This window comes from Perognathus longimembris, chromosome 2 (assembly GCF_023159225.1).
Source record: "Perognathus longimembris pacificus isolate PPM17 chromosome 2, ASM2315922v1, whole genome shotgun sequence".
Lineage (NCBI taxonomy): Eukaryota > Metazoa > Chordata > Mammalia > Rodentia > Heteromyidae > Perognathus > Perognathus longimembris.
The window spans coordinates 80,414,778-80,441,708 of NC_063162.1; the positions used below are offsets into that span (position 1 = coordinate 80,414,778).

General features: G+C 35.6%; 1 long non-coding RNA gene across 1 annotated transcript; it reads right to left on the bottom strand.

The window, feature by feature from the left end:
- Positions 1 to 1,581: 1,581 nt before the first annotated feature.
- On the bottom strand, positions 1,582 to 15,373 carry LOC125345764. The gene is made up of 3 exons (XR_007209789.1): positions 15,247 to 15,373; positions 14,512 to 14,516; positions 1,582 to 1,611 (listed from the first exon to the last, which is right to left on the bottom strand). It is a non-coding gene; the product is annotated as an uncharacterized LOC125345764 (long non-coding RNA).
- Between the last annotated feature and the right edge of the window lie 11,558 nt (positions 15,374 to 26,931).

Below are 26,931 nucleotides of genomic sequence, written 5' to 3' on the forward strand. Positions count from 1 at the left end.
AGTTCTTTGAACATGTTAACAAGATAGAGAGACCCCTAGCAAACCTGAACAAAAATCAAAGGCAGCACACTCAAATAAACAAGATCGGAGATGAAACAGGTAACATCACCACAGAAACAACCAAAATTTAGAACACAATAAGTGAGTGTTTTTGAATCTTTATGCCAAAACATGCGAGAACGTGGAAGAAATGGATGATTTGCTAGAAAAATATTGATATCCCCAAACGCAACCATGAAGATTTAAACCTTCTAAACACACCCATATCCAGAATTGAAATAGAAATGGCAATAAGTGATCTCCCATCCAAGAAAAGCCCAGGTCCAGACGGATTCACAGAAGAATTCTACAAGGCCTTCAAAACAGAACTCACACCAATATTTCTCAAACTATTCAATAAAATTGAAGTAGAAAGTTTATTACCAGACACTTTCTATGAAGCCAGTATAACCCTCATCCCAAAACCAGGCAAGGATTCATCACGGAAAGAGAACTATAGGCCAATTTCCCTGATGAACATAGAAGCAAAAATTCTCAACAAAATTCTGGCCATCAACTTCAACAGGTCATCAAAAAAATCATACACCATGTTCAAACTGTATTCATCCCAGGGATACAAAGTTGGTTCAATATACGCAAGTCAATTAATGTAATCAACCACATCAACTGGATCAAGCTAAAGATCCACATGGTTATATCTCTGGATGAGGAAAAGGTATTGGATAAAATCCAGCACCCATTTATGCTAAAAGTCCTGGAAAAACTGGGATTCCAGGGAACATTCCTGAATATAATCAAGGCAGTTTATGACAAACCAACATCAAGCATAATTCTAAATGGTAAAAAACTAAAGCCATTCCCTTTAAAATCAGGAGCAAGACAGGGATGTCCGCTCTCTCCCCTTTTCTTAAACATAGTACTAGAATTCCTAGCTAGAGCAATTAGGCAATGAGAAAACGCAAAGGGGATCCAAATAGGAAAACATAAATTTAAATTTTCTCTCTTCGCAGATGACATGACCCTATACCTAAAGAACCCCATAGACCCCACTCTCAAGCTACTAGAGCAGATACTATCCTTTGGCAAAGTTGCAAGATATAAAATAAACCCTCAAAAATCGATGGGCTTTCTGTATGCTAATGACCCAAAAGCCGAGGCTGAAATTAGGAAAGCAAACTTATTTTGCTTCAGCCTCAAAAAACATAACACACATAGGAATAACCTTAACCAATGATGTGAAAGACCTCTATGATGAGAACTTTAAAAACATGAAAAATGAAATTAAGGCAAAACTAAGGAAATGGAAAATCCTCCCATGCTCCTGGATTGGGAGGATTAATATAATCAAAATGGCAACATTGCCAAAGGCTATCTACAAATTCAACGCCATACCTATTAATATCCCAACACCATTTTTTAATGAAATAGAGGAAGCAATCCAGAAATTCATAGGCAGCAATAAAAGACCCAGAATAGCAAAAACAATCCTAAGCAGAAAGAACTGTGCTATAGGAATTACAATACCCAACTTCAAGCTGTATTATAAAGCTATAGTAATAAAAGACCAATGGAACAGAATTGAAGAGCCAGAAATGAACCCACAGAACTATGCTTACTTAATCTTTGATAAAGTAGCTAAAAGAATAGTCTGGAAGAAAGATAGCTCTTTAACAAAATGGTGCTGACAAAACGGGTTCAACACATGCAACAAACTAAAACTAGATCCTTATATATTACCCTGCACCAAAATCAATTCCAAATGGATCAATGCCCTCGAAATTAAAATAGATACCCTGAAAAAACTAAAGGAAGGAGAAGGAGAAACACTTGGGCTCCTTGGCATAGGACAGAACTTCCTTAACAAAGACCCAGAAATGCTACACATCAAAGAAACGATGGACAAATGGGACTGCATCAAACATCAGACCTTCTGCAGGGCAAGAGGACATAGTTCTCAAGATAAACAGAAAGCCTACAGATTGAGAAAAGATCTTTACTGGCCATGCAACAAACGAAGGCCTCATATCTAAATTATATACAGAACTAAAAAAATTACATTCCTCCAAAACAAAACTGCAAAGAAACAATAGCCCCCAAAACAAGTGGGCTAAAGACTTACATAGAGACTTCTCTGATGAGGCAATGAGAATGGCCAAGAGACTTGTAAGGACTTGGAAAAAATTATACTAAGTGAAGTGATCCAGACCCAAAGAAACATGGACTCTATGGTCTATCTCATAGGAAATAATTAGCACAAGTTTAGGCTAGTCAAAGCAGAAGATCAGAAGAGCCCAATAACTATACCCTTATGAACACATAAGGTGATGCTAAGTGAAATGTATTCCATCTTATGGAAATGACTGTTATATCACTGTTGTAATTACTTTCATCATGCCATGTGAATCCGTAGCATGTTATTGATGATCCTCTTGTATCCCCTTCCTGTGGTTGTACCTGCACTATCTCTGTATCTTATCTGAGTACATTGGAAACCGTGTATACTGGCATTAGAACTAAGAAAGTGAAAGGGAATACCAAAATCTAGAGACATAGGGTAAAAAGACAAACAACTACAAAAGCAATACTAGCAAAATGATTTGGTGTAAATCAACTGAACAAGTCATGGGGGGAAGGGAAAGGGGGAATGAGGGAGGAGGTAACAAACAGTACAAGAAATGTGTCCAATGCCTAATGTTCCTAACCTTTCATTCTATGGCAACCACCAGTGATTAGTGTGGAGACATCTAAAAAAAAACTAATAGTAGATCTACCTTATCACTCCCCATACCAACCTTGGTCATTTCTCTGAAGTAGTATAAAATAACATGACAGAAATATACTTGCATATCTATGTGCATTGTGCATCAGTTCAAAATTCCCAACCTGATGTAATTGAGTTGCCCAATAACTGAAGACTGGATGAAAAATTATAGTGTGTATATATACGCACTGTATATTTCTATATATGTCTCTCTCTATTACTATACATACTAGTATAAATATTATAGTATATATTCCAGTATATGTACTAAATTATATATACTATATTCTATTCTCTATATGTAGATATGCATAGCATATAGTATATATAATATATATTAAGTATATAGTATATAATATATAATATACTATATTCATATAGATATGCTATACATATCAAATAGATATTATACATCTAGAAAGAAAAATCAAATTATATAATTTATAGGAAAATTGATAGAAATTGAGATCACATACTTATGTGCATACACACATACAAACATGTATACCTACACTTTACTTGTGTATATATGTACAATTTTATATAATTATATATATAATAATCACAACTATAGGACTGCTTAGTAGATGACGAATAGAAAGTGATGGACCGAAAATTTGGGGTGGCAAATGACATTGAATTACACTGCATCTATATATGAAGAGCACATAAGAAATATCTATGAAATCTATTGAATAAAGTCAGAGTAGGCCTGCTAGGGATAGAGATAGCATAAACGGAAGTATTCTGATTAAAATAAAGTAGTGATATAGTGTTGGTAAAATCCCAGTCATACAATGAATATATATTGAAAAATAAAATGGCAGAAAAATTAAACAGGTTTCAAGGTTGGTGGGTGGGGGGAGGGATTTCCTGTTGTCAATGGGAGAAAGAAGACAAATAGGAAAGATGAGTGAGGATGAATATGCTTGAAGCACTCTATATGTACATATGAAGCCAGAAGGATAAAACCTGGGAAAATTGTTTTAGAAGCAGAGATGTAGCAACAGAGAATGATGGAGGGAATGACGTTGATTGGGGCACATTGTATGCATCAATGGCAATGTCACAATGAATCCTTCTACATAGGGTTGATAGATATGAAACAGTTTAATGATGCTCAGGTCCATGACTTAGAATAATTGGATACATTTCAATTCCTTATCTTGTTGAAGAGGAAACAAACACTTAGATGATGATGACAAATATGAAGGAAAAAAATAAGTTCTGCCTCCAATTCGAATTGAAGATAGTCATGAGACCCAGTTGGATTCAATTTCCTGAGAGGAGAGAATTCTGTGATAAAGTCAGATTTCAGACTTAATTTGAGGCATTATTTCATGGTGCTCAAGTAATATTTTCATTTTCAGAGTTGTAGGATTAAAAATGAAGCAACAACAACCTTCAATGACATCTAATTTATATTTGGATATCTTGCATGTCAGTTTGATGCTCATTGCATGTATGAGCATTTTGATGAGAAATTTAACTTCTTTCGTGATAGCCAGCTGTGTGTGAGCTCACAGCTCATTCAAAAAAATCAGGCTTGTGCCAAAGAAGAAAAAACACTTAAGAAATTGCAAATGTCATTTACTGCAACTTTCACTTAAAAATGACCTCTGTCCTTTCAGAACATCATGTTTATGATACCTCAAGAAAAATGGGGACAAGTGGAGATGGAAGCATGGTAATGATCTTAGTTGTTAGGATGGAATCTTGAGCTTGCTATCTTAGGAAGGTTAGGGCCTGAATACTGAAATTCAAGCCAAACCATGTATTGATTTCTGTTAGACTTTGAAATCTGCTTAACCCAGGTCCATGTAAATGGCAATGGATTTAATGATATGCTTGTTAGACTGGCAATAAAAGCTCTTCAACTAAGTGAAATGCCTGAATCATTACGTTAAAACCAGTAGATCAAATAATAGCCACCAGTCCATTTGTTTGTTCTTAAGGACATGCTGTGGCCCTCTAAGTTGTGATTAAAAGTGGAGTTGTTGAAGTTATTGCATGATTCAGCATCAGGAATGGTACCATTGAGGCTTCAGGGTACACAGATCATTACATTATTTCATAAATATTAATACTATGATGTTAATTTAAATTTGTTTACATACATGCATTTCAATAGGGGGAAAGAAATGTAGATGTTATCATGAAATCATTAAACATCCATCCACACAGAGAGACTGCCCGGAAGATTAAGTAAGGTTCTTCCAAATCTTCCTTAACATCTTCTTTAATCAACTGTAGTGGGGAGTCAATCACTGACAGATTAATGGGATTCTGAAAAAATAAATAAATCAAGAAACATGCTTTATGGACAAGAACATATAGGAGAAAGTATTTTTACTAGCTAAGATACAAAATAAGAGCTAGGCATGGTGTTGCACTCCTATCATCCCAGGACTGTGGAGACTGGGCAGGAAGATTTCAAATTTGAGGCTAGGTGACTTTCAAAGCAAGAGACTATTTCAAGAGACAAGCACACAAATGAACAAAGTGCAGGGTCAATGAGTCAAATAATAAAAGTTAGTTAGTTGAAAAGAGCACAAAGAAAATATCAAAAGCACTAGTTGTCATGAGCATATTGATCAACTATCATGAAAAAGCAATGCCAAGATACTCCAGTTTCAGAAGATGGGAATTGTGTGAAAGCATTCAGCCCCACAGAGTGTGGTCCTGAGATGTGAGTTTTCCAGTGTTGAGCCTCGAAGCACACCATCCTGTCAGAGTGTGTTTACTCTGGAAAATGAACCTTGTACTGGAGATAGTAGAAATCTTTCTCAAAACAAATGTCTTTCATAACATAAATAGAACACACATAAAGTGGTTTCCTTGCTCCATGTGGTGTACCTTCAGTCTATCAGGATAGAAACAGAGATCTGGAAATAAATTATAACTCACTGGTCCCTGTGCTCCATGCTCTTGTTAAAGCCGTCCGGAGTAACAGATCCTGTGAAGATGAGCTTAAGAAATCAAAGCATTTTAAATCAAATACTAGCCCTTAATCTCACTTCATTATTATGACACTCTTTTGTCCCTTTTAACTCTATTGATACTTCCAGGTTATCTGTTGATCAAGACATAAACCTTTCATTAGAAAATACATGGGATGTTTTTATGATGAATATGATCCAAAGAGATTATCATGACAGTTTGAATTGCTAAAATTTGTGATAAAGAAACAAGTGCTTCAAGAGGACCAATATGGTTACTTCCTTGATATGATCTCGATTCCTGATATTTCAGGTGGCAGCAATACTTTACTAATTGTGTTTTCCATAAAGCACCTGGGAAGTAAAATAAACAAAATAAAGAGGAACACTTTCCACAAAGACATCCATCAGGTCATGAAATAATCATCGTGGTTAGAGCCCTGCAGCACCTAAAAGTCAGCTCAAGTGTCAGTTTTTACCTCATTTAATTTTATAGGCAGAACCTTACATTTTAGACTTTGTTTCTTCATTGAATTTTGTTCTATGGATATGCCACCATTTATGGTTACATATTATTAGAGACAGTTTTATGTTTATTTTCAGTTTTGCCGTATTATAGCCCAATCCACTGTGAATATATTTGCATGTGTCTAGGAAGTTAATTTGTACTGGTTGCAGATTAGTATGTAGACCTGTTGGGAAATGACCAACTCTGATCATGGCAAATTATTTAACAAAATGTGTGTGTGTGTGTGTGTGTGTGTGTGTGTGTGTGTGTGTGTATTGTGTATCAACAGTAATATATGGAATTTTAGTTATTTCCCTCCCTAGAACACATTTAGCATGATCCATTCTTTTTCCTTTTTACATTTTAGTGATATTAAATTATGGTTTTAATTAATAATGTAAAGATTTGTAGTAAGCCTGAAGTCATTATCTATTGATCATGAATTTTCATTTGTTCTCTAGAACATGCATTTTACTGAACAGATGTACCTAATTTTTAATGTCATCTTGTGTATTACATTTTTTAAAGTTGTTGCTTTTTGTAAAATTTAGTCCTGCTGAAGAACTAAATTCTAAACCAGACACTCATGGCACTTGCCTTTAAACTTAGCTACTAAGGAGGCTGATCAACATTAAAGCCAGTCTAGTCAGCAAAGTCCAAACATTATATCTTTAATTAAGCAGCAAAATTCCCTACTGAAGATGTGACTAAAACTGCAAAGTATCAATTGTATGCAAGGAAACCATGTGAAAGCACGAGATTTTGACACTAAATTCTGAGTAGATAAACAAAAATAATTATTTTTGTGCATGCTGTATTCAAAGTATTTAACGAAATTATTAATAATGAAGATTTAAACCTTCAAATTGAATGTATTATCTAGATTTTCCTGTCACTGCATGAGATTTAACTAGATTTGAAAAGAATAATCTGAAGGGACACTGCATTCTTTATTGAAACTATTGTAGCATATTGCATTAGTTCAGTTGTCTATAGTTTATATACATTTTCTTTAGTCCATCTATGATAACAACTTTTGCAAAATAGATCAGCATTGTTTTATTTTTTATTTTTTATTTTTTTTCCTTTATTGTGAAAGTGAAGTACAGAGAGGTTGCAGTTTCATATGTATGGCAGTGAGTCTATTTCTTGTTCAACTTGTTACCTCCTCCCTCATTTTTCCTTCTTTGTTCCTGTTTTCATGTTGTTGTTTTTTCCTATGACTTTCAGAATAAGTAGAATTTTGGAGTCCCCAACAGAATCATATAGAACATACCTGCACCTGGTTCTTTCTGTTCTTTTGATCTTGATTTTCTACATTAAAGATCTCTCCTTCCAATATTAGTTTGGCACATGTATTTTGCACACATCTCCTCAGGTAAACTATTACTTGTTTCCTATTGCTATACTCCCAAGTCAATGTTAAAGTAATCTTGAGTTCCTAAATAAAACAACGATTGGTCATGACAATTCCATTTTTAGTCTAGCTATACTTTTTTTTTCATGTTGTAATTCAAGTTCATAAATTTGGAAATAAGAATGTTCTACCTCATGTTTTATCTGATTTTGTTGACAAATTTTGCTGTCATCAGAAAGGAAAATGGAATAACTACCCTTTTTCTAGCTTAACAAAGGGCTTTTGTAAAAGTCACAATATTTTTTTTAAAGAATTGGTAGGAATCAAATGGGCATTATATTTTTAGATGAGAGTTATTAAATTATGTTTTACATTTTGATTGATTTCATGCTTATATATTTCCATTCATTTTTCTAAATGATATTTTTTCTAAAAATTTGATAATTTTATCCAATAATCCAAATGTAGGAATACTGTTATTTTACATTTCACATTGTTTAGTTGTATGTGAGCTACTCTATCTTGATCTCGCTCTCCTCTTTTATTCTCAAGTGTTATAAATTTTATTAGTATTTTCAAAGAATAAATCCTATATTTATTTTGCATTTTAATGTTACTCTTATCATACTTATTAACTATCTAATTAGAGTTGGGAAACTTAGGAGAAAGAAACTAGGATTCACAATTAAAATATAAATTTATATTCCCCTGTAATATTATGGAACTGCTTATAGTAAAATGTTACTCTTTGAGTTTCAAGTAGATTTTAGTGTTATGTATTTTATTTGGCAACCCTATTTAATACTATTTTTAAAATTAATGTCCTTTTTTTTGCTTCCTAATTCTTGAGGAGATATAGTATGCTTCTTTATTTTCAGGCTATGCTTTGTATCATCTTTATTGGAATACTGCAAATTGACTCTTGGCATGATTTAGCAAGGGTCCCCAATTTTTAGCATGTTCTAATTTCATGATCACTGAGTATAAAATGCTCTTCTACTTCATTTTTTTTTACATTAGCATGGTTAAAAAGCCTAAAGAAAGCATGTTTGGGGTTTATTTTTTTTTACAACACAATGAGAAATTCCTCCAACACTCACCACCAGCAGACTGCATGGAGATCTGTTCTTGCTACTCTGTAGTACTGAAGCACAACTTACAAAGAACAAATTATCAATCAACAACCTGAAGAATTGCAGAAGCATTCAAAGAACCTGGAAGACTGTGCTCTTGTGGCTGGAAGTACAAAACAAATAGTTTAGAGAGATGAAAAATGTGCTGCATCATTTCAGTTATAATTTTAGCGAGCAAATCATGATTTCACAGGGTTGAATTGTTAAAATTTATATTTAACTTCTTAAAAATCATCTCTCCTTTTCTTTCAAATAATAAACAGTAAAAATGACAGCTCATGATTAAAAATGGGAGGGTGTTTGCTTTAACAGTTAGTGGTATAAAAGTAAAAGCTATCAAATAAAAAAAATAGTAAGCTCTGAACAGCTTACTCAACAATGAAAACTGCAAAAACAAAGTCTAACTTAAGTAAACTTAAAACACTTTAATTTGTGAGGCTTCAATATTTCTATTCAACCTTTTTTCTAACACAACCTGTGCTTATTTACCATGTAAACAACATTGCACATACTATATATCAATGATTATTTTATGGGAAGGGAAATTTTAAAATGATTAATTTTTTAAATCTTAAGTCCATGATTTCTAGTCCTAATTACTCATTTCACAAATATCACATTGATTGAGTATAATAAATATACTGGTCCATGTCAGAAAACTAGCTACAATGTTGAGAGGTAAAAATCTAGTCACATTTTCTTTGAGGAGTACAGCCTATTAGTGTCAATGGTGCATAGTAGAACACAAAACACACAGATGTGATGGGAAGACAAAGAGCTTTCTTGCATCTCAAATTAATAGACATATATAATATAATGATATATTATAAATAATATATTCATAGAAAACCTCATGAAGGAAGATTTTTCTCTACATCTACAATATTACCAGATTTTTAGGACTCAAAGATCAAAGGTATTTCCAGGCTTTCTCATGCTATGTTCTTTAAATCCATTAATTATTTACTCAAGTGAGACCCAATGGAAGTGGTTAATGCCTCAAATCTCTGATACTCAACATCCGGAAACTGGGAGGGCAGAGGATGTGGGCTAGCTGGAAAAAGTTAACTAGACTCCATCTCAGCAAAAGAGCTAGACATAGTGATTCATGTGCATCCATCCCAGATTTGCAAGAAACATAAGTAGAAAGATTAGAGTTCAGACCAACCTGGGGCTGGGGGCGGGGTGATTATAACCTTCCTAAGAATTAATAAAAACATAAAAAGGCTATCAACATGGCTCAATCAGCTGGGTGCCTCCCTAGAAAGTATGTATCTCTCAGTTTGAATTCTAATACCAATAAAAGAAAAGAAAATTATATCACTATGATAGTTTGGTAGGAGACATGATTCTAGTGTTCCAGTCAATGATTGTTCAAATATCCAGCAAATTGATTCTTTAGATTTTCAAATGAGACCTATTTTCATTTTGTATCAGAGAGTTTCATTTTAAATCCCATTACCCAGACATAGTCCACCTCTGAGTTCCTTTAACACTGTTTCTTTAGAGAGGTTGGCCTGTGTTTCTTCTACTGTGTCTCCCTTTTATTTCACTCTATGCTTATTGTCAGCCTTCTGTCAGCCTTTTTGGTTCTACTGAGCTCTGAACTCACTTTGTCTTAGTTTTTCATGCATACTGATGTTATACCCATAGATTCACCAACTTATCTGTGGCCTAAGTTAGTGTCTTTGATTGTTCTTTGTTATCAAAGTCAACCAGATACACTGCTCACTATAATTCAGCATGATTTTATCTTATCGTGTGTTTGCGTGTGTGCATGTGTGTTCAAGTGTGCAGGCATGCGTGTGTGTGTGTGTGTGTGTGTGTGTGTGTGCTGGACCACTGGGCCTGGGCACTGTCCCTGAGCTCCTTTCCTTTGTCTCAAGGCTAGCACTCTACCACTTGATCCACAGTGTCACTTCCTGTCTTTCTTATCTTTTTGCTGGTCATCTGAACCGGTTCTGGATCTCTTTCTAGTGACCAGTTTCATTACAACTTCATGCTGGTAAGCTTTAATCAGATCTTAGGGATACCTTGTGATTGATTTATTATGACCTTTTCCCTAGAAGACACTCAAAATATTCTCCTCGTTTTCATATCTCTAACCTACTCTACACCACACTCTAGTGGTAAGGACTCTGGTTCTTATTTCACTGAAATCCAGATGGCATTCTACAATCCTACAATGTCCCACCCATGTGAAGTGGTTCAAATAGAAGCAGAAGTATTCATGTGGCTCCCCATTGCCACCGTCTGTCTGCAGCTCCCCTTCCAAACTCCCGTCACCAGGCTATCTACCTTCTCAACTTCTTGTATTTTATCATACTTCTCTACTTCTCCTTGACTAAAGTGTTATTTTCTCTTCATTCCATTTGGTTGGCTCCTGAATATTTGAAGATCAAATCAGATGCTGATTTAACACGTTTTCAGCCAGAACCACCTTGAATATTATTCCATGTGTCCCTTCCATTCTCTAAGCAACTTGAGAGGCAGGCACATTTTCTTAAAATAATTTATTTTTTTAGAACAAGCACAATGTAACATAATAAATACCCAGTAGACTTTTTACTCCTTTTTTTAAAAAGTGTTGCCAGCTTGATGACTACAATGAAAATTGGTAGTTTAAAAATATTTATTTTCTTTGTTACATTCATGTTTCATTTCTTTTTAAATGACATTTGAGAGTAAGGATGTATTTTAGAGCTAGGACATTTGCTTATAATTTGAAAATTCCTGAGTTAAATCCTAGCATCACAAAAAATAATTAAAAAAAATAAACTTTTATGATGTCCTATGACATCAGCCTATTTGTGGTTCTCTCCAGTTTTGTTATTATGGTGTCATTAAAATATACATTCTTTTTTTTCAAATTTTTATTATCAAACTGATGTACAGAGAAGTTACAGTTTCATACGTTAGGCATTGGATACATTTCTTGTACTGTTTGTTACCTTGTCCCTCATACCCCCCTCCCCCCTCCCCCTTACCCTTTCCCCCCTGAGGTGTTCAGTTCACTTACACCAAACAGTTTTGCAAGTATTGCTATTGTAGTTGTTTGTCTTTTTTTACCCTGTGTCTCTCAATTTTGGTATTCCCTTTCAATTTCCTAGTTCTAATACCAGTCAGTATACACGGTTTCCAATATATTCAGATAAGATTACAGAGAGAGTGTAGGTACAACCACAGGAAGGTGATACAAAAACATCATCAATAGTAGAAGCTACAGATACACATGGGACGTTGAAAGTAGTTACAACTGTGATATAACAATTGTCTCCATAACATGGAGTTCATTTCACTCAGCATCGTCTTAGGTGTTCATAAGGGTATAGCTATTGGGCCTTGTGATGCTCTGCTATGATTTGCCTAAACCTTTACTAATTATTCCCAATAAGGGAGACCATAGAGTCCATGTTTCTTTGGGTCTGGCTCACTTCACTTAGCATAATTTTTTCCTAGTCCTTCCATTTCCTTACAAATGGGACAATGTCATTCTTTCTGATAGAGGCATAAAATTCCACTGTGTATATGTACCACATTTTCCTGATCCATTCGTCTACTGAGGGGCATCTGGGTTGGTTCCAGATTCTAGCTATGACAAATTGCGCTGCGATGAACATTGTTGTGCTGGTGGCTTTACTGTGATTTTGTTTGTGTTCTTTTGGGTAGATACCCAAAAGTGGGGCTGCTGGGTCATAGGGGAGTTCTATATTTAGCCTTCTGAGGACTCTCCATACTGCTTGCCAGAGTGGCTGAACCAGTTTACATTACCACCAACAATGAAGTAGGGTTCCCTTTTGGCCACATCCCCTCCAACAATTGTTATTGTTAGTTTTCTTGATATATGACATTCTTACTGGGGTGAGATGGAATCTCAATGTTGTTTTGATTTGCATTTCTTTTATGGTCAGTGATGTAGAGCATTTTTTCATATGTCTCCTGGCCATTCTCATTTCCTCATCAGAGAAGTCTCTTTATAAGTCTTTAGCCCACTTGATGAGTGGGCTATTGGTTCTTTGCGGTTTTGTTTTGGAAGAAGGTAATTTTTTTAGTTCTGCATATATTTTAGATATGAGGCTTTTGTCCATTGAATGGCTGATAACGATCTTCTCCCAGTCTGTGGGCTTTCTGTTTATCTTGCGAGCTATGCCCTTTGCCGTGCAGAAGCTCTGCAGTTTGATGCAGTCCCATTTGTCCAAACTTTCTTTGATTTGTAGCCTTTCTGGGTCTTTGTTAAGGAAGTTCCATCCTGTGCCAAGGAGCCCAAGTGTTTCTCCTACTCAATCCTTTAGTGTTTTCAGGGTATCTGTTTTGATTTCGAGGTCTTTAATCCATTTGGAATTGATTTTGTTGCAGGGTGATATATAAGGATCTAGTTTTAGCTTGTTGCATGTGTTGAGCCAGTTTTGCCAGCACCATTTGTTAAAGAGGCTATCTTTCTTCCAGACTATTGTTTTAGCTCCTTTATCAAAGATTAAGTAGGCGTAGTTCTTCGGGTTCATTTCCGGGTCTTCAATTCTGTTCCATTGGTCTTCAGGCCTGTTCCACTGCCAATACCAAGCTGTTTTTATTACTACAGCTTTATAATACAGCTTGACGTTGGGTATTGTAATTCCTCCAGCACTGTTCTTTCTGCTTAGGATTGTTTTTGCTATTCTAGGTCTTTTATTGTTCCATATGAATTTCTGGATTGCTTCCTCTATTTCATTAAAAAATGGTGTTGGGATATTAATGGGTATTGCATTGAATTTGTAGATAGCCTTTGGCAATATTGCCATCAAGGCAATTTATGACAAACCAACAGCAAGCATAATTCTAAATGGGGAAAATCTAAAACCATTCCCTTTAAAATTAGGAACAAGGCAGGGATGTCCACTCTCTCCCCTGCTCTTCAACATAGTACTAGAATTCCTAGCCAGAGCAATTAGGCATGAAGAAAATATAAAGGGGATCCAAATAGGAAAAGATGAAGTTAAACTTTCTCTCTTCGCAGATGACATGATCCTATACCTAAAGAATCCCATAGACTCTACCCCCAAGCTACTAGAGCTGATCCAAAACTTTGGCAAGGTTGAAGGATATAAAATAAACCTTCAAAAATCAAGGGCCTTTCTCTATGCTAACAATCCGAAGACCAAGGCTGAAATCAGGAAAGCAACTCCCTTTGCAATAGCCCCCCAAAACATAAAATACCTAGGAATAACCTTAACCAAAGAAGTGAAAGACCTCTTTGATGAGAACTTTAAAAGCTTGAAAAACGAAATTAAGTCAGAACTAAGGAAATGGAGAAACCTCCCATGCTCCTGGATTGGGAGGATTAAAATATACATTCTTTAGCATGAAATTCTAATCACATCCCCTCAAAGCCTTCAGCTTCCTTTTGCAATTAAAATATGTTAAAGCAAAAATGTCTTATAAAAGGGTGATAGAGTGCCTTCTTTTGAATCTGATTCCTGTAACTGCATCTTTCATACTCCTTGGTGCCATTATATCTGTCAGTAGTTGGTTCCTTTCTTTTATTGGGTATGGATTGTAGGAAGAAAATGAGTCATCTCATCTACCACCAGCTGAGGAAAGGCTGAGTTGTTGCTACCTTTCACAAACACTAACAAAGTTCTTTTATCTTCACATGCATCATTTATATGAACATAGGATTTCAATGCACTGAAATAAATAACTAAAAGATGGGCTGCTGAGGTTTTTTTTTTTTTTTTTTTTTTTTTTTGGTGGTGGGATAACTGCTTATTTTACTCTATTCGACATAGCCAATCTCTATTTGAGAGTCTGTATAATTTTTTTTTCTGTCCAGCAACAACATCTGAAAATGCAGGCCAGATTCCTCTCCTCAAGGTTTGTGATATAATGGTCACACATTTCAATTACATATGCTCACACAAACAATGAATTGCTACTATATTTGTTACACAGTCACAGTGATTTATTTTTTCCTATTTTCTCACACTTTGATGATATTTACAATTATGCATACAATTATATGTACAAATTTTCATAAATTCATTGTTTGTAAGCTTCCTTTAACACTGACATTATGCTTTAGTAAATGCTTACTTGATTACCTTGATGTATCATCTGGGCCTGAGACATTGTTCATAAGAATATTTCAAAGAAATCAGTCACTGTATTCTTTACTGCGTTCTATTTGTTTAAATATTTATTTTTCAGTCTTAACTTGCATTGACAAAGTATCTATTTTCTGTTATTTCTTTTTATATTTTTAATATTTAAAAACTATTTGGGTGGTAAAGCACCAGTCATAAGCAAGAAAGCTAATGGAGATCATGAGGCCCAGAAATGAAGCCCTGGTACTGACACAATAACCTTTCAATAAACTGAGGCTTTTGAATACAAAAGCAGGAAAGAGTGTTTATCTTGAAGAAACAAAAGAAGCATTAATTCTGCCAAAAAGGAAGGTATAAAATGTTATATTGAAGACAAATTAGTACTTCAAGCAACTTTTCTTTCATATGTATCATGGATGTATTGTATACTCATTGTGAATATTGATACATTAAACTAATGGCCAACACCTAATCATTGATAAGGGAGCCAGAAACATCAGATGGAAGAAAGACAGCCTCTTCAACAAATGGTACTGGCAGAATTGGCTAAACCCATGTAGGAAAAAAATCTGAAATTAGATCCTTATATATCGCCCTGTACCAGAACCAGTTCCAGATGGATCAAAGACCTTGAGGTAAGAGCTGATTCCTTGAAAATATTAAAAGAAAGGACAGAGGAAATACTAGGGCTTCTTGGCACTGGTAGACACTTCCTAAATAGAGGTCCAGAAACACAACAAATCAAAGAAAGGCTGGATAAATGGAATTGCATTAGACTACAGAGTTTATGCATAGAAAAGGACATAGCTTGGGCTGGGGATATAGCCTAGTGGCAAGAGTGCCTGCCTCGGATACACGAGGCCCTAGGTTCGATTCCCCAGCACCACATATACAGAAAACGGCCAGAAGCGGCGCTGTGGCTCAAGTGGCAGAGTGCTAGCCTTGAGCGGGAAGAAGCCAGGGACAGTGCTCAGGCCCTGAGTCCAAGGCCCAGGACTGGCCAAAAAAAAAAAAAAAAAAAAAAGAAAAGGACATAGCTTGCAAGATAAGTAGAAAGCCCACAGACTGGGAGAAGATCTTCAATATCTATACAACAGACAAGGGCCTCATATAAAAAATATGCTTAGAGCTAAAAAAAAAGTAACCCCCCCAAAAAAAATTCTCGAAGAAACAACCACCCATTAATAAGTGGGCTAAAGAGTTAAAAAGCTACTTCTCTGGAGAGGAACTAGACACATGAGGAAATCTTCGACTTCTCTGGCCATAAAGGAACTGTAAATCAAAACTACATTGAGATTTTACCTCATTCCAGGTAGAGTGGCCATTTTCAAGGAAACAAATGATAACAGATGCTGGCAAGGGTATGGCCAAAAGAGAGCACTACTACACTCTCAGTGGGAATGTAAACTTGTTCAACCACTCTGGAAAGCAATATGAAGGTGCATCAAAAGATGAAACATAGAGTTGCCCGATGAACCAGCAATTCCACTCCTGGGCCTTCACCAAACAAGGACACAGGAAAGCTACCAGCACAACTATGTTCATTGCAGCATTATTTACCATAGCTAAGATGTGGAATCAACCAAAATACACATCAGTAGATGAATGAATCAAGAACATGTGGCATATATGCACAATGGAATTCTATGCTTTCATCAGTAAGAATAACATCAATTAATTCCTAAGGAAATAGAAAGACTTGGAAAAATCATACTAGATGAAGTCAGACCCAAAGAAACATAGGCTCCATGCTTTCCCTCATTTGTAATAATAGTATATGCCTATGATAGCCCTAGGAGAGGTTTACGACAGCCTAATAGCTATGTACATATGACCACATAAAATGATGCTAATTGAAATGATCTCCATGATATGGAATGAGGATATTTTTTGTGGTTATTTTGTTTTTCTTTTTTAGTGTATTGTTTGCAATGATTTCTTTTGTCTTTCTTTTTTTTTCTCCTCTTGTTTATTCCCCAGTCATTGGTTCTGACTTTGGTACCCTTTGTCTTGTATATAAGTGTATCTGATTTGAGGAAAGGAAGGAAAAATCACAGAAATGGTAGGACAAACGGTGAATCAATGCAAAAGCAAAACTCACTAGGTACTATCATGGAAATAAACTTTACAATTTGGGGCAGGAAGGGAAGGGAGTCTGGGGATAGCAGAAGAAAACTAGGGAGAGGTAACACTGTTGGGGAAAAACATACTCATTACCTTACTATGTAACTATAACTCTTCTGTACATTACCTTTACAATAAAATTTTAAAAACTGATTTTTTTCCAGGGATGTGTGTGTGTTTCAACTTATTTTAGTTTTGTTTGGAGTTTATATTTATTGTCATTAATTGTTTACTTTATCACCTTTCTAAAATTCTCAGCCAGTAGAATATAAATCTTTGTTTTCCTTATTGTCTTTCACTGAACATTTAAGAATATAATATGTATGGTGTTTAATATGTTATAGATTTCTAATTTTTTATTTCATATCAACTTATGTTTTTCTTCCTATATTAATACAATATTTTCTACTGACCAGCTTTCATATACAACAATAAAACTTTCTGCAATGGATATGAATCTTTCACTTCATCTATTCTCCACTTTACCTCATTATATAAATTATTCAGATGTTTTCACTTTTATAGGATAACTCAAATAGATTATAAAGTGATTTCCATTTGTGTGTGTTTTAAGTTTTAGGCTTTCTGGTCTTGATTTTTGTCTAACTCCACTATTTTCCAGATAACAATTTATTTTTCTCCTTTTTTTAATTATAGGTAGATCATCTACAGAGTGATGAAGAATCAATCCCTTCGACCATGGATGCTTTTCTTATCCTCTATCTAGCTAAAAGAGCAGACCAGGACAAAGATAATTGAGTCACATTTATGTGGAAATTATTTTCTCCTTTTTGAGAATGTGGATGTTTCTTATCTGTAAGTCACTATTGTACAGCATTCTTCAGATTTTCTTCATAAGCTTTACATCAGCCTACCCTACTCATGCTCAAGATTTGGCAAATAAAAATAAAAATTGTAGTCATTTGTCTGTCTTTCCCTTCTGACATGATACACTTGTTTCTGAAAGCCTACCAAAGGATTAGCTGGATTCTTTTACTTACAAAGCTAATCCTCTGTGTGTAGCTTTTGTCTCCTTATCATGTTCCCAGAATCTGAACACACATCAAAGGAAGGTGACTTTAAAATATGGCTTCCACTCTTCCCATTTCTTCTCAAAGGTCTTTGTCCCCCAGTAATTTGTTGTTCAGCATTTCTCCACTGTGACCAAACATACATATTATTTTATATGTCTTCTCTGCTTAGAATAATGATTTTGTTCCTAGTTTATCCAATATTGCAAGAAATAGACATCTACATACATTTTCCCTAATGACTAATTGTGTGTCTGTCACTTGCCAGCTTGTCTTTTAATTCCTTCTGGATAACCAACACATTCTAATATTCACTCCAAGTGAAACTTGTGGAATTAGTCTTTCTTTCTTTCATGTTTTGGTATTTTGTCCATCAACTGGACCTAAGTATGTTCTTAGGCCCAACTAATTACAGGTAAAATGTGAGCCCATCAATGTCTCTGTTCCTTAGGCTTACATATTTATCATTCTTCCTTATTATGAAAGGCTTTTGTTGTTATTCATTCTCCATGACCTTAACTGATAGTGACTTGTGTAGATCTGTACATTAAACGAGAAGAAACTACACATGCATAGGATATAAATTAGCTCAGCACATATGGTATGTGTGATAAGAAACAGCACAATCCAATCTTTATAGGTAGGCTCATTGCCCCCTTTCAGTGAGGAAACAATATTGAAATACTGACTTTTATAATAATTTAAGTAGTGATAGATTGAAATGTAAATTTAGTTTTGTAGTTTAATACACTAAAATCCATCTTTCTATGCTTCTTGTTTTGGGTGAGTTGTATGTATTGTTGTATGGCAATGGGAATTTTTTAGTGCAGTTGTATTTAAGCCTAAGAATGAAGAAAGATTTTTATTTATTTCTTATGCATTTCTATGCTTATCTGAGAATACTTTTCCTTTCCTATCTGAGCTAAATGTCTTTTCTGTGTGATTCAATAGCATGTCACTGAATACAATATGTGGCTAGGATTTAACTTTTCTTGAACAAATGAGACTTCTTCAAACTAAGGCAAATATCTTACTCACATAAATTCTCTTGCATGGGACTGTCACACTGTAAACATGGGCAATATTTCAACACTGGTTTATTGAAATAACTATGTGAGACAATCAGCTTATGAATAGCAAAATTTTCAGACTCTGATTGGTTGGCTCTGTTTTTGGCAGGTGTCAAGCCAGCATATCATAATTGCAAGCAATCACTTCCTCTTCCCTAAGAACAAAGTAGAAAAGTGAAAAGTAAGGAGAAAGGAATTCAATTTCCACAGTTCTTTTACCTGCAGGACCACCAGTTCAGAATTGAACCAGATTGGGAGCAAGATTTTAACATGGGTCATATGAAGGAATGCCAGACCCAGACTACTGCAAAAGTACACTGAGATCTTCACATCTTGACTTTGTTCGGGAAAAAGTATTCTTTTAAATATTGAAAACATGTCAAATGAAAAAAAAAGAAATTCTGCTTTCAAACAGTGTCAATTACAACCAGCATATTCCTGGGTAACAAATAAAAAGATAATCATTTAGTGGTTACTCTTTTATTTTACCACAGGAGTGAGGAATGGGGTTATTCAACAGCATGGTAAGAGACCACCCCATTTTTCTCCAACCTCTACTTTATAAGTTCAAATTGGCATGGGGATATCTTAAAAAAAGATATGGGAAAATTAACAAAAGGACATATTCCAAAAGATAAATAACTAAAAATCTGGAAGTTGAGATCTAAGGACCCTGATTCTAAGCAAACCAGAGCAGAAAAGTCCTATGAAACTCTTGCCTCCAAATAACAACCAGAATACTGGAGGTGAAGCTGTAGCTCAAGGGATAGAGTGCTAGCTTGGAGGCAAAAGGTTCAGGGACAGTGCCCAGGCCCCGAGTTCAGGCCCCAGGACTAGCACAAAACAAAAACCAAACCAAACCAAAACAACAACAAAAACACTCAAAGCAAAGAGGAAAGAAATCAGGGAGTGGTGAGGTAGACAGTTTGAGGAACCGATCTAGAAAAAGACTCCCCATCTTTTGACAAGATGAATAAGGAAATTCAAGTACACACACACACACACACACACACACACACACACACACACACACACACACACACAAACAAAAAACAGGATTTTTCACTGATAACATTCAAATACTTCCCAAGCATTGCTACTTATTCTGGCCTTTATCATTTGATTTTTTTCTTCTACTATTGTTAAGAAATCTGTAAAGTGTGTTTTATATGTGCATGGGTATTAATATATGTGACATTATATTATAAAAACTAGAACACATACAATATGTTCATGGTACATTGTTAATAATTGTTCCCTAGCTCTTTGCATTTGGCATTTATTTTTAGGTGCTTCAATTTTGGAAACTTCTATTGCATGTTTTCAAACTTGTAGACTTCACTCACCTGCTTGCAGTCTAAAAATTAGTCAATTAATGAACTGTCTTCACATTTGCTATAGTGCCCTTGGTTTCTTTCTCTTTTTGCTTTTAATTTTCCTTCTCTATTACATTTATTGTCTTCAAGTAGTTGTACAAAGGAGATGCCATTTTAAAAAAGCAGTTTATCAATACAATTCATCTTGATCAGTGTCAGTCCCTTTAACATTCTCATCCCCATGAGATCCACCCCTTTCCTTACTTTTCTTAATTTTTTTGGTATATACAATATACAATCAATCCTTAACTGTATCCCCCCTTCATTCATCTACCCTTCTCCCTCACCCTCTTCCGCCCCCCCCCCAAACTGGCAGGAATCCATTTCCTGGTGCTAATTTTCTTGGGCTTCAATCTAGCATTCCTAAAAGATTGTATTATTTGAGCTCTTCAGAGAGACTACTGTAGTTCAGTTAATGCTCTTAGTTTCTGGCTGTTTCTTTTACTTTTTAGTTTTTCTGTCTGCCTATCTACATTGCTCAAATCTTCATCTACGCTGCATAATCTCCCCACTCCACTCCTTAATTCGTTATTGCAAATTTCTGGTGTAGTATTTTCAAACTCTCTGTTGTTGGTTTTTTTTTTTTTTTTTTTTTTTTTACTTTGGTCTTGGTGTTTGCTCTGTCTCTTCAGACTGCATTTTCTTTGCCTTGTTCCATTTTCACACATGTACATAAAATCTTCTGACTGTGTTTTTCCACCTTTCCTGTTCAGCCCACCCACTGTTTTGAAAGTCCCTTACTTGAATTGCCTTTGTTTTCCTTTTTATTCCTTTCATTTTGTAAAATGGATTTTTTTCGTTTTCTACCTTTTCCCATGAAAACTCTTAACATATGAACTGAAATTAAATTAAATTACCTTTCAGATATTTCTAAAATCTGAATTTTAGCAGAGCTTGGTTTTCTTTTACCTTACCAAATTTGTTGTCATTTTCTTGTGGTGTATAATGTCAAAATGTATATTACATACTGTGTATATCTACTAAATATATATTTCCCACTATATAATAGAAATTGAGTTACATGGTCTCTGGATGATTAATTTTCATTTTTTTCTGTGATGTGATTTTTTCACAAGAAAATGGACAGAACAAGTGCTGCCCAACTAGCCATTTTGGTTTGTGCAATTACTGCAAGTTTGGACATGTGTGAAGCTATGTTTTGGAAGTCATTGCTTTATTCATGAAAAAACTTTGAGCTAACATTTGAAAAATTAAGTGATCTCACTACAGACCCAAGCCGCAACTGTGTTTGGATCATAAAAAAAGGTAAATAGCATTTGTCACAAAAATACTAAACCATCTCAGGAGTTCCTGAACAGTCTTGGCATTGAGTGTAGTGATTCTGTTTATCACAGTGACATGCTATGGTTGATTCATAAAATCATGCTCATAAGATTTTATGAACACCTAGATGAAGCTAAGCAGTTCATGGAAATAAAGAGAGAACCTCTCTGGGAACGAATGATAGCAAAAGGCTATGTGGCATAGTGTTCATACTGGACATGATGAAGTCCCTCTTATGACAGAATAATTCAACTGTAAAGGCTCCAACTAGCATCTTGTGTCCTGCATTCACGCCTGGAATCTTCTGAAGCTTAATTAAGGTAGCCGAAGAGGAATAACATGGTGAATTTCTTTTTCCATGTAGCAAAACTTTTTCTATGACACTTGAATTTACTGGTTTAGTGTGAAGTGAATTGATGGATTTAATGAATGAAAATTAAAAATATTTGCTTCACCATTCACTGTGGAACCAGCCATTTTGCCTTGTAACCCACAATAGGAAATCATTCAGCAGTAGAGGAATGATGAGTGGAAAGCTAGATACAATGATTGTGTACTACTTGATATCTATCCATCTTGGATCAGCAATGATGAACTTCCCATTTTGATGCGAGGAGTATTGATATATGCATCTTTATTCAGAATGATTGACTGCTGTCAGAATTTCTTTTTTAGACTTACCAGTGTAAATCTGGAAAAGCAGTAGCAGGCATTAACATCATCGGTGCAAACTAACATTGTATGCTTCATCAAAGATCAAATCTACTCATCCCATTAGAGCTGAGTTCAATAGATGTTTGATGTATTTGTCTAATTTTCAAGGCAATAATTGTGTATGGCCCACAAATATTATTATTACTAATTTTTTTTTTTTTTTTTTTTTTTTTTTTGCCAGTCCTGGGCCTTGGACTCAGGGCCTGAGCACTGTCCTGGCTTCTTTTTGCTCAAGGTTAGCACTCTGCCACTTGAGCCACAGCACCACTTCTGGCCATTTTCTATATATGTGGTGCTGGGCAACCTAACCCTGTGCTTCTTGTATAGGAGGCAAGTACTCTTGCCCCTAGCCTATATTCCCAGCCCCACAAATATTATTATTATTTATTTATTTATTTATTTTTGGCCAGTCCTGGGCCTTGGACTCAGGGCCTGAGCACTGTCCCTGGCTTCCTTTTGCTCAAGGCTAACACTCTGCCACTTGAGCCACAGCGCCACTTCTGGCCATTTTCTGTACATGTGGTGGTGGGGAATCGAACCCAGGGCCTCACGTATACGAGGCAAGCTCTCTTGCCACTAGGCCATATCCCCAGCCCCCCACAAATATTATTATAAAGAACAAAAGGGTATTTTTTTCAGAAAGATGACTCCCTGTCCCTTCTCTAGACAAATTCTCCAGAGAAAATATAATATTTTGGAGCTTTTTTTTTTAAATTGTGATTATAAAAGTGATGTACATTTACATATGTCAGGTCAAAAGTATATTTCTTTTTGGAAAATTTCATCCCTTTCTTCATTATGTCCCAGTTTCCTTCTGGAACTATTTGGTTTTGTTTGATATTATCATCCCACTAACCCATGACCTTCCTTCAGTAATTCTTCAAAATTATCATTGAGGTATTCCTAGAGTTTATGTTTCAGTTCCTCTAGTGAAACAGATCTTAGTAATGAGTTTATATTTATTTCTCTCATCAAATTTGGGGGTAACCATTTGCTTTATAATCTCAGGGCTCTGATAGCCCCAGGGAAAATCTGTTGAATTTAGGCTAAATTCATATTTATTTATTGTGATGAGTCTCAACTCAGAAATTTTGCAAAAGCAAAATTAGGCTTTATTGGAAGTGTCAGGAGTTACAAGATTTGAGATTGCAATTTCAGCAAGCTATGAAGCAGTGTTTTGAACTTAGGGTCAGTGGAAGCTTATGTAGGCTATTGAATGCTGAAATGGAGCAGGGCCTTCCTAACATAGAAGAAAAAGAAAACGGAAATGTCAAAAAACAGGAATAGGATAACTGTTTGCTGTGCCTCCTGAGCCTCTGGCCAAAACTAATTATCTGGTGACTTGGTCCTTCCAGAAGTTTTGAGTCAAACAATGAAGGTCACCTAAGGTCATCCTCCAGGCAACAGTTAGACCCCTGCATGAAGCTTTGGTGTTGGTGGCCTCCTGGCCATTAAAGTTCAAAAGTGGCTTTCATTTTCTATGTAGCTTCCATTTTATTTTTCTTATTATTTTCACATTATACTCTGTTATTCTCAGGACCTGCATGATACACTTGCTAGTGTTTTTAAATGTCAGAGTCAAAATTGAGTATTGATCATTTTAATATTAAGAAATGCTTCAAGAATTTATCTGTATCATTTTACCAGAGGAAGACAAAATTTACATTTTCATAAAATAATTCCTATATCATTGTCTTTACTACATCATTTTTTCTAAAATACCTAATGTTATACAAGATTCATATGTCACAAAACAAACTTACATCTCTAAAGGCAGTCCTCTTAATTGTATTATACTTACTGCTTACCAATGTATTTACCAAGTCTTCAAAATTTTTCTAGGCTACAGGTATCATTATTTCATCAAAAATTGATTTGCAGTTTTAATGTGGATACACTTTTCCCACAGCAATGACATCCTGTTATGAAGCAAAAATGAAAATTTGTTTATGTGCAATTAAATCCTCAAATTTCAAATCTGATTGTGTGAAAAAGCCCATCTTTATGAACTGTTACTTCCATTTTCATAGCGTTATTTGGAGTGGGGGGCTTGGCACAGGAGTTCTTAATTTATGGATTTACATATTCCCTCACCAGCTTCCAAATAATATGTGGAAATGCATTATTGCTTTGTGCATGTGCCCTAAGAGAGAAACAAAAGGAAAATAGCTGTTTGTTAAGTGTGTGACAGAGAAAAGTAAATATTATCCCCTAAAAAGATGATTTCTAGGAGATCAGCTTTCCTGTTTATGGATTAATTAGCACAGAAACATAAGAACTATTTATACTTAAATTGAAAAATAGTTACCAATTAATGGAGAACTTAGGCATAATCAGTTAGCTATAATCTTTTTCTTTCCACTCACAAGTGACAATAATGACTATATAATAACTCTGCAGACCTTTGCATTTTTAATTATGTATCTCCAGCACAACACATCTAGCTAAGTTATCCCTAAATTCACAGCTTGCAAATGGAGGTAAGAAATCAAAGGCTAGTCTAAACAACAACAAAATAAAGGACAAAGATCCATTTTTGTTTGCTTGTTTGTACTTTCTTATGTATAATTCCCAGAAATATTGGAAACTTTATTATTTTGTAAAATGATGTAAGTATCTCTGTATCCTAATTTGTCACCTAATGATTAGTTTTGCCTGTGTGTGATGATATATAACAAAGCCAGTGTTAGAAATGAAGAAATTTCAACTTGGAGTAATGTCATAGAAATGACAATATGAGAGATATAAATGGAAGACAAAGTGTTGCATTTGAAGGGCAGAGGTCAGCAGTGGGGAACATACCACCTAAGGACCATATAAGACCTGCAGAATGATTTGATACATGGCAGGACAGTTACCTGTGCAGTCTGAGGCCATCAATTTGTATTGACAGGGGCTGGGAATATGGCCTAGTGGCGCCAAGAGTGCTTGCCTCGTATACATGAGGCCCTGGGTTCAATTCCTCAGCACTACATATACAGAAAATGGCCAGAAGTGGTGCTGTGGCTCAAGTGGCAGAGTGCTAGCCTTGAGCAAAAAAGAAGCCAGGGACAGTGCTTAGGCCCTGAGTTCACAACCCAGGACTGGCCAAAAAAAAAAAGAAAATGTATTGACAATAGTTCAAGGGCTCAGTGATGTTATAAATATCCAATAGCCCTTTCCAGGAAAAGAAAAGAAAGTTTTCCCTTACCCCGAGAGATCTTGGCATTTGATATTCATTGCTTAACTGGAAAAATTGAGAGGAATGAATGGAATATTTTATTACTCTTGTATTCTTACAATCACTTAGACTATTTCTATATCAGGTCAACTGAGAACATTGAAAATATTTCTCTTCGATCTAATTACACAATTGACTTCTTCCTTGTTTTCTAGTGTAAAGAACATTCAATGCAGAAGCCATCATGAATTCCTCCGTGTTAGCACTGCTATTGCTCTTTATAGTTTGGACACTCAGTTATTGAATATGTGCACGTTATCATAATTTCTTTAACGTGAAGTACCCAAAGTAACTAAGATGTGCTTGGCTTCAAGTCATTCCCCATTTCCATGCTGTACAGAGGGGTTAGTACCAATCCCCCATAAACAAAAACCAATGGGAAGTACCCTGGTCTTTGGCATGACATCTGAATCTGGAACCTCAGGAATGTCCCTGGCGAAGTTCCTCTATGAATCGAAAGGTCTGAGAACAAGGGCAGCTGATTGTGGATTTCTGTGTATGGGCTGGAGAAGACTGGTGCTTTAGATCATGTACCAGTGGGCAAGGAGGGAATGGATTCACTTTTCCTCAGTTTTGTTTTTGTTTTATTTTCTTTTGTTGTTGGTTATATTCTTCCCCTCAGTGGATTGGATAATGTCTACCATATTGAAGAAGTTCCCTTATTCTTTTGAATAAGCCAACTTCAACAAAACAAATCACATTTGAAAGTATTCATATAGACACACTCATGAACAATAATCGGGGCAATCCGTGGCTCAGACATAAGCCAAGTGTTAACAGAGCAGGCCTAAGTGTTGATCTTAAAGATGTGACTAACAGGGCTGGGGAGATGGCCTAGTGGCAAGAGAGCTTGCCTCGTATACATGAGGCCCTGGGTTCGATTCCCCAGCACCACATATACAGAAAATGGACAGAAGTGGCGCTGTGGCTCAAGTGGCAGAGTGTTAGCCTTGAGCAAAAGGAAGCCAGGGACAGTGCTCAGGCCCTGAGTCCAAGGCCCAGGACTGGCCAAAAAAAAAAAAAAAAAAAAAAAGATGTGACTAACAAGGCTACCCCTTTAAATCTAATGGCAAATTAGGTTTCCTAATTCTCACTATTCTAGGAGGTGTCCTTGTTTGAGGGTCACTCAGGATTGAACTCAGGACTCATGTGATGTTGAGAAACACTCTAACCATTGCACAAATCTATTTACTTTTAGTACTGTTGTTTGTTTACAGACAGATTCGTGTTTTTTCTTCCCAGCCTGGTCTGAAACTGTGATCCTCCTACCTCTGTTTTCCAGAAAGCTGGGACCAGAGTCTGACACCTGACTTGCGTTTCAAGTAACGTCCTGA